The sequence below is a fragment of the Pleurodeles waltl genome, chromosome 8, assembly GCF_031143425.1.
Source record: "Pleurodeles waltl isolate 20211129_DDA chromosome 8, aPleWal1.hap1.20221129, whole genome shotgun sequence".
Taxonomy (NCBI): Eukaryota; Metazoa; Chordata; class Amphibia; order Caudata; family Salamandridae; genus Pleurodeles; species Pleurodeles waltl.
In genome coordinates this window covers 308,166,989-308,184,614 of record NC_090447.1, presented here as the reverse complement: position 1 = coordinate 308,184,614, position 17,626 = coordinate 308,166,989, and positions in this window count along the sequence as shown.

Below are 17,626 nucleotides of genomic sequence, written 5' to 3'. Positions count from 1 at the left end.
GTGATACTATGCCGGCCGATAGGCTAGAGATAGACATCTCTGGCCCGGTGGCTCATGCAGCCATTGCTAAATGAGGGGAGAAGTGGCAGGTTGGCTGCAGCTAACCCGCCAATCTCATAATGTGGTACATACCGCCACATTATCCCTGGCTGTCAGAAGACCGCCAGGGACATAATGACCCCCATATGTTCTGTATTTCTGAAATTGCACATTGAAATGGAATAAGTAGTGATGGTAATTCAATTCTCATTATTGATGATTGACACTCATGTTTGTGTGAATAAATCTAAATATCATTATCTAAGTTCACTATGAAATTGTTTTTTGTTTATTTGATGTTATTAATTATGTGTTTTCTATTTATAAATATTTGTAATTGAAATTTCTACATGGGAATGTCATAAGCACTCCATGTTTTTCTCACACCGTTATTATTCCCCTTGACCAATACTCACATTCATGTGATGTGTACATTTGGAGTTTTTAAGATTACGTTTTAGTGACTGGTGAAGAAAGGAACTAGGGATTTTGAGAGTATTTTCTGGGCTCAGTAGCTTTTTTTTAGGATGTGTGCTCCTTGTTGTAGGCAATAAATGTATTAGCCATGAGATTACAATCATGTTTCTGCACATGCCCTTTTTGTGGCAACAGTGCACTTTTTTAATGCAGTGCTTGCCTTTGGACTCTTTGAAGTGAATCCAATTTGTGATCAGTATTAGTTCTTATTGCCTGTGCACTGATAGTGAGTAGTGTGCAGATAAACTCTGACTTGGCTGCAGTCTAGTTTTCTATCCTAATCTGGAAGTAGTTATGGGGCAATTGAGGAAACCGAGCCTGTCTGCGCCTGTAGTTCATTCCTCCTCGCTTGTGCAGTGCATTTTGATTCAATTCTTTGGTAAGTGGAATCAAAGCTTTATAAAACTTGTGCATTGCACGTGCCTTTTAGTTAGTGACCATAGTAACTGATCTTGATTTTAATTTTGTTTAGGCTAACGTAATGCTCATTTTGATTGACTGGGCTGTTTAGTTTCATGGCATTCTCACAGAAGCGTATACTTTTTTGGACTTACATTTTGGTACAAGTAGGTTATTTTCTTGTTTATTTTCACTTTTGAGGTGATTTGTGGGAGTGCTTTCATCTCTTCTTTGGTTAGTATGCATTTCTCAGACTTATATCACTTATGGTGTTATGGGTGATATTGTTTTAGTATATTGATATTTTGGTTATTTACTGTTGTTGATAGGATTTATTCTTTGCTGATTGCCTCATACTGGCAGGACCGAATGTGAGTATTTGTCTAGGATTCCCTTATTAAATTGATAGAATTTTCTTACAGTGCCATACCACATTTCTCTTCCTTTGTTTTGCAGATTATTACATGTGCTCCATTATTATTATGTCCTGATGATGACCCTGTAAACAGAAAGAGGTCGAAACACCGTTGACGCTTCTTGAAGCTCACTGGATAGAAGAATTTTTATAGTACCTGTGTTGACCTATTGTGGTCTTTTGTTGTTTGAAGTTTGGATGCATTGCCTTTTTGTCTAAACACTGTTTAATATGTATATTTTTATGTCAGTTGTTTTAGTGGTCAAAAAATGATTATGTAATAATTATATTGCTGTTTCAATGATATTGTATGTTGGCACTTTTTTCATTTATTGTTTTTTTGATATTGAGTTTTTTTTTTTTATTAGTAGCATTTTCAAAATAGCAATGAAAAATCCAACTTTACTATTAAAAAGGTTTATCATTACAATTCCATAGGTACCAAACATGATATCGACCTCTTCTCATTTAGGAATTGCAGCTTATTAAATGTAATAAGGAATCCGGAAGGTTATACAGCTGGAGGGGTAGGCCTCACAGCAGTGAAAAACAAATTTGGGGGGTTTTCACTACCACCACATGTAAAACTTAAAAGCACATGTCAAACCGTTTACCACCCTACCACATGGGCTACCTAGGGCCTACCTTAGGGGTGACATGTGTAATAAAAGAAGAGTTTAAGTCTTGTCAAGGAGGTATGAATGCCAAGTCAAAATGGTGGTGTGACACTGCTTTCAGATGGCAATGGCAGGCCTGGGACATGAAACAGAGGGCTACTTAGGTGGGCGGCACAATAAGTGCTGCAGGCCTACTAGAAGCATTTAATGCAAAGGCCTTGGGTAGGTGGTACACCACTCAACAAGGGACTTTAAGTATATTAAATATGTCAGTTAGGTATATGCCAATCAAACCATGTTTATGGGTGTGACCACAAGCACTTTAGCTCTGGTTAGCAGTGGTAAAGTGCACAGAGTCCTAAGGACAACATAAGCAAAATCCAGCAGAAATTGGAGGCATGGGGGAAGATCACCCTAAGGCTGACAGGTCTAACACCAATTCAGTCTATGTCAATCCACTCTACGCTATTTCACTTTATGGTGTTCCATTGTATGCCAGTCCTCTCTATGCCACTCTACTATACTATGTTCTAATGTAGGCCACTCCACTCTACATCACTCCATTTTACACCACTCCACAACACACTACTCGGCTCTGTGCCACTTGACTGTACGTCAATCCTCTACACTCTACTATATGTCACTCTACTCTATGACACTCCAGTTTTTGCAGTCTACACCACTCCATTATATGTTACTCAATATATGCCACTGCACTGTACGCCACTTCAATCTGTGCCACTCCACCCTGCGGTATTATGTTGTACGCCATACCAAACTGTGACACTATACTCAATGCTACTCCACTTTAGGCTATTCCGCTGTACACTACTGCACTAAACCTCACTCCAGTCTATGCCACTTTACTCCATGCTATTTCACTGCATGCATCTCCACTCATCACCATTCCGCTATACAACACTCCACTATATGTTATTCGATTCTACCCACTCTACCCCACTCTACTCTATGCAACTCCACTGTATACCACCCAATATGCTATTCCACTCTACAGAACTCTACTTTATCTCACTCCTCTCTACTCTATTCCAATCAACATCACTCTGCTGTATTCCACTCTATGCCAATCCACTCTAAGCTATTCGGCTGTGCACCAATACAAGTATAAGCCACTCTACTGTCCCCCCTGCCCACCACTGCATTCTACACAGTTCCACGGTACTGCACATGACTCACTCTCCAAGACTATATACTACTCTACTCTACACTATTACACTCTATGTCACTTCACTCTATGCTTTTTCAGTGTACGTGACTCCACTGTGTGACACTCTACTCTACACCAATCCACTGCACACTACTCAGCTTTACCATATTCTACTCAATGGCTATTCACCTCTACGCCACTCCACTGTATGCCACAACACTGTACACTGTTCCACTATACACCATGCCACTCTACCCCACTCCACTCTGCTCTATTGTGCTCTTCATGACTCCACTCACAATGAATCCACTGTATAACACTCAACTGTACAGCACTCAACTTTTAACATCTCCATGCTATGGTATTTCACTCTATCCCACTCCACTGTATGCCTCTCCACTATACCCCACTCCACTGTATAGCACTCCGCCATATGGCACTCCACTAAACTCTATGTTATTCCACTCTATGCCACTCCACTATACACTATTACAGTGTACAATACTACACTTGTGTGCAACACTACACGTTAACACACTACACTATGCTCAACTCCACTCTACAGCACTCCACTGTATGCTATTCTACCCAACATCAATGTACTGTAAGTCCCCTTCGGTCATCACCAGTGCAGTATACACCACTCCACCATTAGCCGCTGCGCTCTACGTTATTCCAATGTATGCTATTCCACTATTTGCCACTCCACTCTACACCACTACAGTTTACATTTTTCATCTGTATGCCACTCCACTCTATGCCACTACAGTATACGCGACTGCGCTCAATGCTGTTCCACTCTACAACACTGCATTCCATGCCACTACACTGTATGCCACTCCAATCTACTGCATTCCACTCTATACCACTAAACAACGCTATTCCACTGTACACCACTACAATCTACCCTACTCCACAGAATACAACTTTACTCTATGTCACTAAACTCTATATTATTCCAGTCCACTTCACTGCCCTCTATGCCACTCCACTGTGCAACACTGCATTGTATGCTACTCCATTCTATGGTATTATACTGCATGCAATTACACTCTAGGCCACTTTAGTGTATGCCACAACACTCAACGCTATTCCACTCTGCTCCACTCTATGCTTCTACATAGTATTTCACTCCACGGCACTCCATTCTACACCATTAAACTTGATGCTATTCCACTGCACGCCACTCCTCTCAATGACACTCCACTGTACAACACTCCACTGTACACTATTACACTGTAAGCCACTCAACTCTACCCCAGTTGACTCTACCTCACTCCACTGTAAAACACTCCATTCTATTCTACTCCACTCTATCCCACTGCACTACACCTTACTCCAGTCTTTCCCCCTCCAATCCATGCCATTACACTGTGTGCCACTCCACTCTACGCCATGCCACTCTACGTAACTCTATTGTATACTACTACACTTCACGCTATTCCACTCTATGGCAGGCCAGTCTGTGCATTTGAGTTTATGGCCTATCACTGTAAGCTATTCCACTGTACACTGCTCCACTATATGCCACGTATTTAACCTGACATCCTTGGCATGGTTCCCCTGTCATTTGTGCCTCTGCTTCCCATGTTTTGACTGTGTGGTGGACACTGTTTTTGATGGTTTTGTTACTCTGGGCACTTTACTACTGCTGGCCAGTGCTAAAGTGCAAGTGTTCCCTGTGTAAATTGTATGTGTAATTGGCTTTTCCATTATTGACATATTTGATTTACGAGTAAGTCCCTAGTAAAGTGCACTAGAGGTGCTCAGGGCCTGTAAATGAAATTCTACTAGTAGGTCTGCACCACTGGTTGTGCACCAACATGAGTAGCTTGTAAATATGGCTCAGACATGCCACTGCAGTGTCTGTGTGTGCAGTTTTAACCTTCCAATTCTACCTGGCAAATGTACAGACTTGTCAGGCCCAAACCTCCTTTTTTATACATGTAAGGCACCCCTAAGGTAGACCCTAGGCAGCCCCAGGGGCAGGTTGCAGTGTATGTTAAAGGTGGGGTATGTACAGATGTGTTTTACATGTCCTAATAGTGAAATACTGGCAAATTCCATTTTAACTGTTGCCAGGCCTACCTCTCTCATAGGTTAACATGGGGTCTGCCTTTAAATACCTGTTAAGTGCAGTTTCTCTTTGGGAGCAGATCGAAAATAGAGATTGGGGTCTCTGAACCCACAATTTAAAATTACATCATTTGGTAAAGTTGGTTTTTAAATTGTCAGTTTGAAAATGCCACTTTTAGAAAGTGGACATTTTCTTGCTTAAACCATTCTGTGACTCTACCTGCTTGTGTATTCCCTGTGTGAGTCAGACTGACAGTTGGGCTGTTTGTGAATCCCCTCTAGACAGTGACATAAATGAAGCTGAGGTGTAGCCTGCAAATCCTGATGGGCCATCTTGGCTAGATTGGAGGGAGGAGTGGCCACTTATACCTGAATAGGCTGTGCCTGCCCTCACACAATGCAGTCTCCAACCCCCTGGTGTGTGTCTGGGGCCAGCCCTGGGCAAGGCAGGATCTTGTGAACAACAGAGACTTTCCTTTGATGTTTGCCTACTTCAAAGGCAGAAAGGGGTATAGGTAGTGGACCCAAAACCCCAGATTTTGAGATTACTTATGGAACCAAGAGGAACCTCCGCCAAGGAGAAGAGTTGAAGAGCTGGAGGAGGAGTGCTGCCCCTTTGCCTGTGACTGTGCTTAGATGGGTTGGCCTGCAGTTGCTGCTTCTGCCTGAAAGAGGACAAAGACAGGACTTTGTGGTATATTCCTGCTTGTGAAGAATCTCTAAGGGCTTGGACTGAGCTTGCTTCCTGTTTTGAAGTCTCAGAACCATTAAACACTTCCTCTCCCAGCACTTGGACTGTCAGTCGAGACTCCTGCCCTGCCAAGTGGTGCCCTATCCAGTCCCTGGGCCCTTGAAAGGGTAAGCTGGTAGAAAAAGGCTGAAATCCACACACAGGACGGCATGTGGGAAAAATTTAAACACACTACCTGCATCATGGCGGTAAATGTGGTGCAACCCTTCGCACCATGGTTTTTCCTTCACTGTGTGGCTGGATTTCACACGCATCGTCTCTGGGCAACAAAATCAATGTGAACCTGCGCAGATCCGAGGTGCCCCGCCCAGAAATAGACGCATCGCTCTCTTGCAGGAGAGAAATGCATCACCTACCCTACAGGAGAAGAAACGAAGCACGGCCTCACTTGCAAGTAAGGAATCGAGGCATTGCTGACATTTCCGATGCACCCTCACCTGTGCGGCTTTATTTTTTACACAAACCAGGTACTTTGAGTAACACCAACGTTTCCATTGTTTTCTATGGAGTAAGACTCTTTTTATTTTTTTAATTCATATCTTGACTTGGGTATGTTGGATTTTTGTCATTTTGGTTTTGTTTGATTTAGATGAATAGGGCCTATTTTTCTAAACTGGTGTGGTGTCCATTTTGTAGTGTTTTCACTGTTTTACTGTGTGTTTTGGAACAAATACTTTACACATTGCCTTTGGGATAAGCTTGACTGCTTGTGCCAAGCTACCAAGGGGGTGAGCAGGGGTTATCTAAGTGTGTATCTCCATCGCCCTGACTAGAGTGAGGATCCCTGCTTGGACAGAGTACAAACTGACTGCCAACCAGAACCCACATTTCTAACACCTCCACTCCACAAACCCCACTCTACACGACTCCAGTCTACAATATTTCACTCTATGCCACTCCACTGCGCACCACTGTAAACTTCACCCGTCCACTGTAAGCAACAATACTCTATGGTACTCTACTGTATTCTATTCCAGTGAACATAACTCCACTCTGTGTCATTCCACTATACAACAGTCTACTCTATGCCACTCCACTCTACATTATTCCACTACAATGTACCTCACTGAACTCTACGCCAATCTACTCTCGCTATATACTATTCCACTATACTCCATTCCACTCTGTGCCATCCCACTGAATGCTAATCCACTGTACGCCACTTCACTTTACCACACTCCACTCTATGCCACTCCTCTCTACTCCACTCTACAGTATGCTTTTCCACTGTACTTAACTCCAGTCCATGCCATTCCACTCTACATCAATCCACTGTATGATATTCCAATGTACCCCACTCCACTGTATCACACTCAAATGTACTCCACTACCCTACACTCAATGAGAGTAAACTGTATGATACTCTTTTCTACTCCACTGTATGACATTCCATTGAACAACACTTCACTCGACAACACTAGACTCTATGATTTGAAACACATTTTTATTTAAAAACAAAAATAATTGAGATTCAATTAAATAAATGTTAAACCTTTGTTCTAATTGGAAATTGTTATAAATTCTTTCGATACAAACCAATCTTAAACTACACAAACAATTCAAATTCTAAAGATATAGTTAATCTAGAATTCATAATGTATGCACCACCTTTAAATTATTGTACCATTATTTATTCTTTATATACAAACCAAACTTAAAGTAGACACAATTTTAAAATTCTAATTTTATACTTATACCTCATAATGTATAATTTATGGAACACTTTCAAAGTGTTATAACTTACAGTTGGAAAGTAGATTATTGGTAAGAGCAGGTAAGTACCTACACTTACCAGTAGGCCACAAACACTCATTAGGTCCAGTCAGGGTCTCAATAAATTAATACCAGCTCAATCCTTGGTAGCTTGGCAGCAAGCAGTTAGGTTTAACTTAGGAGACAGATGTGCAAGCATTTAAAAATCACAAAAGAGTAAAAAAGTAAAACACAATGAAAATCCAACACAAATTTATAAAAATAGATTATATTTGTATCTTTACAATGACACAAAAATGACAACAATCCAAAAAAAGGAACCAGAGATAAGATTTTTTAAAGATTTTTAAAGATGAAATGTTTTCTAGCACATAGAAATCAAAAGTGGCAATCTTAACATCTGGCAGCACTTGACTGGGGCAAAGTCAAAATTTTAGGCCAACCGTGATGGAGCCCTGCTCGTTTATATTGTGAGCGGGAGCCCTCATTCAAAGTTTTACCTTCTGACTTATGCCCTCATTACAACCCTGGTGGTCAGTGTTAAAGCGGCGGTAATACCGCCAACAGGCCGGCGGTAAAAAAAAGGGGATCACGAACACGGCGGAAACCGACAAAACATACAGCCACTTTAACACACCGACCACCACGACGGTTGCAACAAACACCACGGCGGTCACCGCCAACAGACAGGCGGAAGACAATGTACTGCCCACCCTATCACAACCCGCCAATCCGCCAGCGTTTCCGGGGCGGTACCAACAACATCAAAAGCACAGCGGAAACAGTGTTTGGAAGGGAAACCACTCACCTCTCGACAAGCAACGAAGAAGCAGGATGCCATGGAGCAAGAGCTGCAGGTCCTGTTGATGCTGGTCTACCTCCTCACACACAATGAAGATCAAAGGAGGCAGCGACGACCACGGTGAGTACTGCACCTAGCACAAAGGGGAGGGTGGGAGGAAAAAGAGATTGACACACACATGCAACACCCCCGCCCCCACCCTCACCCACAACACTATAAACACAACCACATGCAACAACAGTACATTTACACCCCGTTACCCCCTGGATGAACGCAAGGACAAAAGGAATTGAGTTAAATCAGTGATATTTTGAAATATGCAGATATAATAAACGAATATAGAAAAACAGTATATACAAATATTCACAATATGTACAGAAGGCTGTACACTGTCCTTTGCAAATGTTCATGGCCCACTGGGCCATAAATCATGGGCCAAGCCCACACTTGACTCCTGCCTCAATACGGAGAGAACACTGCAGGGACATCAGGTCGTAAACACACAGGCACCTCAGGGGGACGGGAACGGGGGGCACCTCAGCCGGAAGATGGTACAACACCACTGCTCCTTGAGGGGGCTCCATGCCCACTGCTTGGTCCTGGGGAGTGCAAAGCCACAGTCTCTCAAGTGGGTGGTTTGCCCACTGCTTGATCCTGGGGAGTGCAAAACCACAGTCTCTCAAGTGGGTGGTTTGCCCAATGCTTGGTCCTGGGAAGTACAAGGCCACAGTCTCTCAAGTGGGTGGTTTGCCCACTGCTTGCTCCTGGGGAGTGCAAAGCCACAGTCGCTCTAGTGGATGCCTTCTTCCACTGGTTCTGGAGGGGACTTTGTGACCAGTGTGCTTCAGCCTGCCAAGGATTTGGTGAGTGGATGCATATTTCCACTGGTTCTAGAGGGGGCTTTGTGCCCTGTGTGCTTCATCCTGCCAAGGATTGGGTGAGTGGATGCATAGCTCCACTGGTTATGGAGGGGGCTTTGTGCCCAGTGTGCATCATCCTGCCAGCGATTGGGTGAGTGGATGCATATCTCCACTGGTTCTGGAGGGGGCTTTGTGCCCAGTGTGCTTCATCCTGTCAAGGAATGGGTGAGTGGATGCATATCTTTCCTGGTTCTGGAGGGGGCTTTGTGCCCTGTGTGCTTCATCCTGCCAAGGATTGGGTGTGTAGATGCATATCTCCACTGGTTCTGGAGGGGGCTTGGTCCCCAGTGATGCAGCACTTGGGGTGTGGCAGTTCACATCCCACCGCCTGGGTGTCTGAGGCATGAGATTTGCAGGGAACAGGTTGCATTACTCCTTGGAGGCAGGGCCAAACTCCATCCTGCGGTGACTAAGACTGCAAATTTCTGGTAGTGCCTGTGCTGGTGGGGGTGCTTCCAGTGGTGGTGGGAGGCTACAGTCCATCTCCTGCAGCCTCGGACGGCTGCCCACTGGGGATGCTGCTGCTGACAGTTGTTTTGGCAGCAGCAGGGCAGGTGTCAGTGCTGGTGGCTGTGCTTGTGGTGGTGCCTGCGGCCGGGATGCTGGCAGTGCTGGCCGTGGTGCAGGTCCTGGTAGTTGTGGAGGGAGGCACCATCCTGTTTCCTGTAGCCTCAGACGGCTGCCCACTGAGGATGCTGCTGCTGACAGTTGTTATGACAGCGGTGTGGCAGCTGGCGGTGCAGGTGGCGGTGCTTGCGGCAGTGCTTGAGGCAATGCTAGTGGCAGTGTTTGCCGCAGTACAAGTGGCGGGCTGTCGGTTAGGATAGAGGGCACCAGGTCCTAACCTGGAGCCTCCGAGGCCTGAAGTGCCTTGCCTTGGCTTTTCTGCCCCTTCCTCACCTTGGCAGATTCTGCTGGGACCTTGACACTGGCAGCTGAGTTTTGGAGGAGGCCTTGCTGGGTGGGTCGTGCACCTTGGTCGTCCTGCATGCTGGCCCCTTCTTCACCTTCGCAGGTGGTGGAACGGGTTGGTCCTTTGTAGGGGTCGGTGGCACACTGGCTGGCCTGACTGGTGCCCCCTTTGAACTTCTGGGAGTTGCAGGTACCACAGCGTCCGCCGACTTGGTGGCTGAGGTGCTGGCCTGGGATCTGGACACACTGGCCCAAGGGGAAGGATGGGGGGAGGGGTAGGGAAGAGGTCAATGTTCGCCAGGAACAGTTTTTTAGACACACTGGGATGGTAAGATGGAGAAGGTTTGGGAGTGGAGGAAGAGGGAGTGGTTGTAGGAGGTGTCTGTCTGCTGAGTTTGGCTGTAGGTGCATGGGCTGTATGCTGTTGTGAGGTTGATGGCTGTTGGGTGGGTGCTTGCGTTTGTGTACTTTGGGAGGAGGAGTCACAGAGACACTGGGAGAGGACACAGGGGACATGTGCATGGTTGTGGGGGTGGTGACTGCTGGTGAGGGGTGTGTTGTAATGGGCGTACTGGTGATGGAGGTAGTGGATGAGGATATGTTGCATGTAGGTGTGAGCGGAGACGCTACTGGGAGGGAGGTGGAAGAAAAGGAGAAAGGGGACACAGTGGAGGCAGTGGATGTTGGTGTGTTTGCATGAGCATGGTGCTTGTGTGAGTGCCTGTGAGATGAAGTGTGGTGCTTATATTTGCCTGAGCCACTTTTGTGTGTTGATTTGGGTGAATGCTGGTCTGAAGGTGTGCTTGGCTGAGGATGAGGGGGTTGGGTCTGGGTAGAGGAAGTTGGAGGGGGGAGGCTAGACACAGGGACAAGGGCTACCATCAGTGCTGATGTCAGAGCCTGAAATGCTCTATGTTGGCCGCCACACCAGAGTGAATGCCCTCCAGGTATGCATTTGTTTATTGCAAATGCCTCTCAACACCCTGGATGGCACTCAGAATGGTTGAATGCCCAACAGTGAGGGATCTCAGGAGGTCAATAGCCTCCTCACTGAGGGCAGCAGGGCTGACTGGGGCAGGGCCTGAGGTGCCTGGGGCGAAGGAGATGCCCACCCTCGTGGGTGAGCGGGCACGGGAAACACGCTGAGGGGTGCTGGGAGGGCCGTGCTGGTACTAGGGGTGGCAGCTGTACCTGTTGTTGGGGTGGGCACAGAGGTGTCCACCACCACCAGGGAGCTTCCATCGGAGGAGGAGTCGCTGTCTTTTGCCTCCCCTCCTGTCCCCGTGGTGGTGCTCCCCTCGCCCTCTATCCCACTGGTGCTTCACCCTCAGTGGATTTGGCCTCCTGGCTCATGTGGGATGCAGCCTCCGTTGCCGGTGCCTCTGCTCCTCCACCAGATGATGCTAATGCACACAAGGACAGGGTGACAAAACAAAGAGGGAGGGGAAGAGACAGAGGATACACTAGGTCAATGCCAGCAACACCACCACCGTTGGCCTACACTACACACAGGGATCAGCCCTATGCACTAGGCCATGCCCAACCATTCACTGAGACAGTCACCAGCCCACGGAGTACAATGCCTAACGCCAGAATCTGAACACCAGATACCCACAGGACCCTGCCCAATGGTAGATGGCCACTTACACCATTGTGGTAGGAGTGCTTTGGAGCCTGGCCAACAAGGGACCTACCCTGCCAGGACCGCCCTGGCCTAGGGGCACCCACATCCCCCACCCAGCTAACACATAACGCATGCAAAGCCAGCTTTCAGAATCTGTACTCACCCCCTTGTGACTGCTGTGATGCCCTCAAGTGCCCATCCAACTCTGGATAGGCCACCACCAGGATGTGGAACATCAGGGGGGTCATGGTGCGACGGGCACCCCCGCCACGTTGGGAGGCCAGCCCCAGCTGGGCCTCCGCCATCTTCTTTGACCAGCGGCACAGGTCCTCCCATCTCTTGCGGCAGGGGGTGTTCCGCCTGTGAAAGACCCCCAGGGTCCGCACCTCCTTGGCAATGGCACGCCAAATACCCTTCTTCTGGTGGGCGTTGACCTGGAGGTAAAAGACAGCAGAAAAGGATATTACTCACCCGTCTGGACTGTCATACTCATTGCCCACCAGTTCCCACCCATGCCCTGATGCACATACACTGACCACCTTACATGCTGCACTCTGGCCAGGATGCCTCAGCACCCCCCAACATGTGGCTTACATCCACAGCACTCCAAACATTCATGGCCCACGCATCATGCTCACAGCATACTCACCTGTTTGTCTGGAGGACCGTAGAGTAACGTAGGACCCCATCCACCAGTTTCTCCAATTCCTCTTCAGTGAAGGCAGGGGCCCTTTCCCCAGACACATGAGTCCTTGTCACTTCCAGACACAGGTTACTGCAGCACTTGCAGTGTAGGTCCTCTCCTGTTGAAGGTCAGGTAGCAAGTGAGTGAATAGATAGAAAATGGAGGTGACGTCCACGGCGGTGCATACCGTCACCGCCGGCGTACATCGCCATTGGCTCCTGGAATCAATAGGGCCCAATGTTAACCAATGTGAAGTTGTGCGGCGGTCATTGACCGCCTACCGCGACGGCGCACAATGCCAGCGCAATTACCTAATGTCCACCTGTCCCACCTCACAGGTCAGGCAGCTGCCATTTCAGGGGGCACAGGGCATGGCACCTAACTGCATCACAGCAGACATTGGCACATCAACTGACTCTCGACTTCACATACTGCTTCTGTAAAGTAAAAAAATCTAATTTAGTGCAATAGATGTCGAAATATGAACTTCTGCTCACCGTTCTCTTCCATAGGTTTCAACCGCTAAGGCAGCATATGAGATGGCGGCAATAGAGGACAGACACATTATCATCACATACAGACTTGATCGTGCCACAATCCAAGAACTGTGTGGCCAATTGGAGTTTGACCCGAGGTCAGCTATCGGCCAGCCCACAGGTATCCCCCCTCTAGTGCAGGTCCTGTCAGTGCTCCATTTCCTGGCAAGTGGTTCCTTCCAAACAACAGTGGCCATGGCATCAAGGATATCTCAGCCAATGTTCTCAAACGTGTTGACCAGAGTGTTGTCTGACCTGCTGAAACACATGCGCAGCTATATCGTGTTCCCCCAGGTGGAGGATTTGGCCACAGTGAAGGCTGACTTTTATGCCTTGGGACATATCCCGAACATCATTGGTGCCATTGATGGTACCCATGTAGCATTTGTCCCTCCCCCAGAGAAATGAACAGGTTTACAGGAATAGAAAAAAGCTATCACTTGATGAATGTGCAGATGGTGTGTTTGGCTGACGAGTACATCTCCCATGTGAATGCCAAATATCCTGGCTCTGTGCATGATGCCTTTATATTGAGGAATAGCAGCATCCCACATGTGATAGGCCAACTCCAGATGCACCGGGTGTGGCTAATAGGTGAGCCAAAGGTACCCATCACAGTATATGTTGATGTCTGGGTATGGGATTGCCCCTATGGGTTAGTGTGTGTCTAACAGTTGTCACCCTATATTTACAGGTGACTCTGGTTACCCCAACCTGTCATGGCTACTGACCCCAGTGAGGAATCCCAGGACAAGGGCAGAGGAACGTTACAATGAGGCACATGGCTGTACAAGGAGGATTACAGAAAGGACCTTCGGCCTCCTGAAGGCCAGGTTCTGGTGCCTCCATATAACAGGTTGATCCCTGTACTACTCACCCAAGAAGGTGTACCAGATCATCGTGGCATGCTGTATGTTGCACAACCTGACCTTAGGACGCCAGGTGCCTTTTCTGCAGGAGGATGTGCCTGGAGATGGTCTTGTTGCAGCAGTGGAGCCTGAGGACAGTGACGAAGAAGAGGCAGAGGAAGAAGATGTGGACAACAGAACAAACATAATACAGCAGTACTTCCAGTGACACACAGGTAAGAGACTGTAACTCCACTTAACATTTCAGTAATCTGTTGGACATTGTACAAGGCAGCCTGTGACCCCATGTATATGGCCACTGACTGTTTCCTTTGGATTCTCTATTTTCAGATCATTGTGCCCCATTCTGGCTCCTTCTATATGTACTGCTGCCCACCAAAGGTCATCCTGTAGTATATTTCACTGTACATATACGTTGCTATGCTTTGATAATGTTGTACTAATACATTTGTAATTCATTAGACTGACTCCAGATAGTTATTTGTTTCAAGGGTGTTTATTTAGGTTCTAATAAGTATAGGGGTATGTGCAAGGGGCTGGGGTGATGGTGAAGGAAAGTCCATGGTAGAGTCCAGTCTCTTGGTATCACAGGTGCATTGTCCAAGGGGGCAGAGGAAGGGGAGCAATGGCAGTTCAAGGTGGACAGGGTAACAGAGTGGGACAGAAGGGTGACTATCAGGAGAGTCCTATTTCCTGGCGGGGGTCTCGGCAATGTTCTCTGTCTTCTGCCTGGATCCCAGGGACCGTTTGTGGGGTGGTTCTCCCTCTGCAGGGGGTGGGGTGCTGGCAGCCTGTTGGTCCTGTGGAGGGGCCTCCTGTTCCTTGGTTTGGCTAGTGTCAGGCGCCCTTTGTTATACCACTGCCTCCCTCATGGTCTTGCCCATGTCAGCCAGCACCCCTGCAATGGTGACTAGGATGGTGTAGATTTTTATTAGGTCATCCCTGATCCCCAGGTACTGTCCCTCCTGCAGCCGCTGGGTCTCCTGAAACTTGGGAGACTCATGAGAGTGCCTCGTGGAGAGTGGGTTCCCTGGGCCTTTCCTCCCCCTGTCGCACAGCAGTCCTCCCAGCTTCTCTGTTGTCCTGTGCCTCTGTCCCCTGAACCGTGTGCCCACTGCTACTGACCCCAGGTCCCTGATCGTCCTGTGTTTGTGGGGTTGCCTGGGGTCCCTGTAGTGGTGGACACACTGCTGATTGATGTGCCCTGGGGACAGTGGCATGGGCCCGCCTGCTGGGTGCTGTGCTGGTGTTTCCTGGGGGGGAGGCTCTGTGGTGGGTTGGGACTGTGGCAGGGGAACCGACTGTCCAGAGGCCCCTGATGGGCCAGGTTGGTCATCCTGATCCAGGCTTGAGGAGCTGCTGTTGTCATTGTGGGCCTCTTCAAGGGGGGCTGGATGTAGCTGGCATCTCCTCTCCGGTGACGTTGAGTAGGGGTCCTGTTGGGATGCAAATGCATTGTTAATGTATCTGCGTGTGCTGTCTTGTGCATGGGTGTGTTTCCCTGTATGGTTGTGATTGCCCTGTCATCTTTGCCTTGTGTGAGTGGTGATTTTGTGGGCTGTGTGAGTCTCTCTACTGGGCATGCTGTGGTGATGGGTGTCCATGCAGGTCTGTGATGGGTGTCCATGCATTGGTGTTGCATGCAGGGCTTGGTATTGGGATGGGAGGTTTGTGATAGTGGGGTATATGTGAGTTGGGGGAGTGATGGGGGTGAGGGTAAGGTTAGGAGTTTATGATGGCATGCAGGTAGGGTGGGGGGATATAGTAGTAAAGATTTGCCCTACCAGAGTCCTGTCCTCCTGCTACTCCTGTGAGGCCCTCAGGATGCATAATTGCCAAGACTTGCTCCTCTGTTAGTTGTGGGAGAGGAGGTGGGGGTCCACTGCCAGTCCTCTGTACAGCAATCTGGTGTCTTGATACCACGGAACGCACATTCCCCCGTAGGTCGTTCCACCTCTTACTGATGTCATCCCTGGTTCTTGGGTGCTGTCCCACGGCATTGACCCTGTCCACGATCCTCCCCATAGCTCCATCTTCCTAGCAATGGATGTCTGCTGCACCTCTGATCCGAATAGCTGTGGCTCTACCCGGATGATTTCCTCCGCCATTACCCTTAGCTCCTTCTCAGAAAAGCTGGGGTGTCTTTGGGGTGCCATGGATGTGGTGTGAGTGATATGTGTTAGGATGTGTGGGGTGATGTGTGGGGTGATGTGTAGTGGTGTATGCTGTGATGTGCGTGAATAGTGTATGGGTGAAGGTGGTTTGTGCCTCTGATTGAGTGGGTGGTCCTTGCTTGTCTCTCTGAGCTTGGTGTCTTTTTTTGCTGTAAGGGTTTGTGGGTATTGTGGGTGTGTGTTTTATATTGGTGTGGGTTTGTGTGTGTGTGGTATGTGTATGTGTGTCAGGTGTGTGTCATTTGAATTGTCCAATGTGGTGTAGTTTTGTAAGTGTATGTGTATTTTGAGCGCGGCGGTGTGTATCGCCAATGGTTTACCGCGGTTGAAAGGACGCATTGATTCCTGGGTCATGATACTGTGGGCGTATTCCTGTTGGTGTAACGATGTGGGTTTTGCTATTGCCAGCTTATCACTGACCTTTGGTCGGGCGGACTTGTGTAGGTGTCTGTATAGTGGCGGATTTCTATGTGTGGGTCATAATTCCCGTGGCGGATTGCTGCCGTGATAACGGTATGTTGGCAGCCGTCAGCACAGCGGTAGGCGGCATTTACCACCAGTGTTGTAATGAGGGCCTTCGTCTTTTTATTGAAGATTTTCTGGACTGGGACGAAGTCACCTGTTGAAGCCGACCAACCTGGAGACATCTTTGGATAAGCGTCGGAGAAGGCCTCGGTCAAGGATTCTACGTTCAGACTTAGACAATTTTTTGTGACAAAAATCTTCATTCGTTGAAATTGAGGCCGACCTCCCTGGAGCCCTCCTCGGATCTACTGCGTGAGAAGCCTTGGTCAATTTCTGATGTTTGGACTTAGAAACTTTTTGGAAGCTTTTTCCCTCTGATGTCGGAGGGAACTTTTTGGAAGCTTTTTCCCTCTGATGTCAGATGACCCTCCTCGGCAAGCTGATTTTGATTCAATGTTATCAGATTCCCTTTCCACGAGTCTCCAGTGAAATCCTAGAAGTCTGGGGATCCGGAACTTTTCAATGGAACAGACCTACAAGTCAGCCCAGGTTGAGGTCGACGTAAGCCGGCTTCACTCATGACATCGGATAGGTCAATCAATCAATCAATCAATCAATCGCATTTATAAAGCGCGCTACTCACCCATAAAGGGTCTCAAGGCGCTGGAGGGGGGGGGTCAGTGCTCGAAGAGCCAGGTCTTGAGCTGCCTTCTGAAGGAGAGGTGGTCAGGTATGGCGCGAAGGTGGCTGGGCAGAGAGTTCCAGGTTTTCGCTACTAGGAAAGAGAAGGATCTTCCTCCGGCGGTGGCTTTGCGGATGCGGGGTACGGCTGCCAGGGCCTGTCCGGTCGAGCGTAGAGTGCGCGGAGGGGTGTAGAAGGAGACGCGGTTGTTGATGATTTTGGGTCCGAGGTCGTGGAGGGCTTTGTGTGCGTGGGTGAGGAGTCGGAAGGTGATTCTCTTGTTGACTGGGAGCCAATGAAGT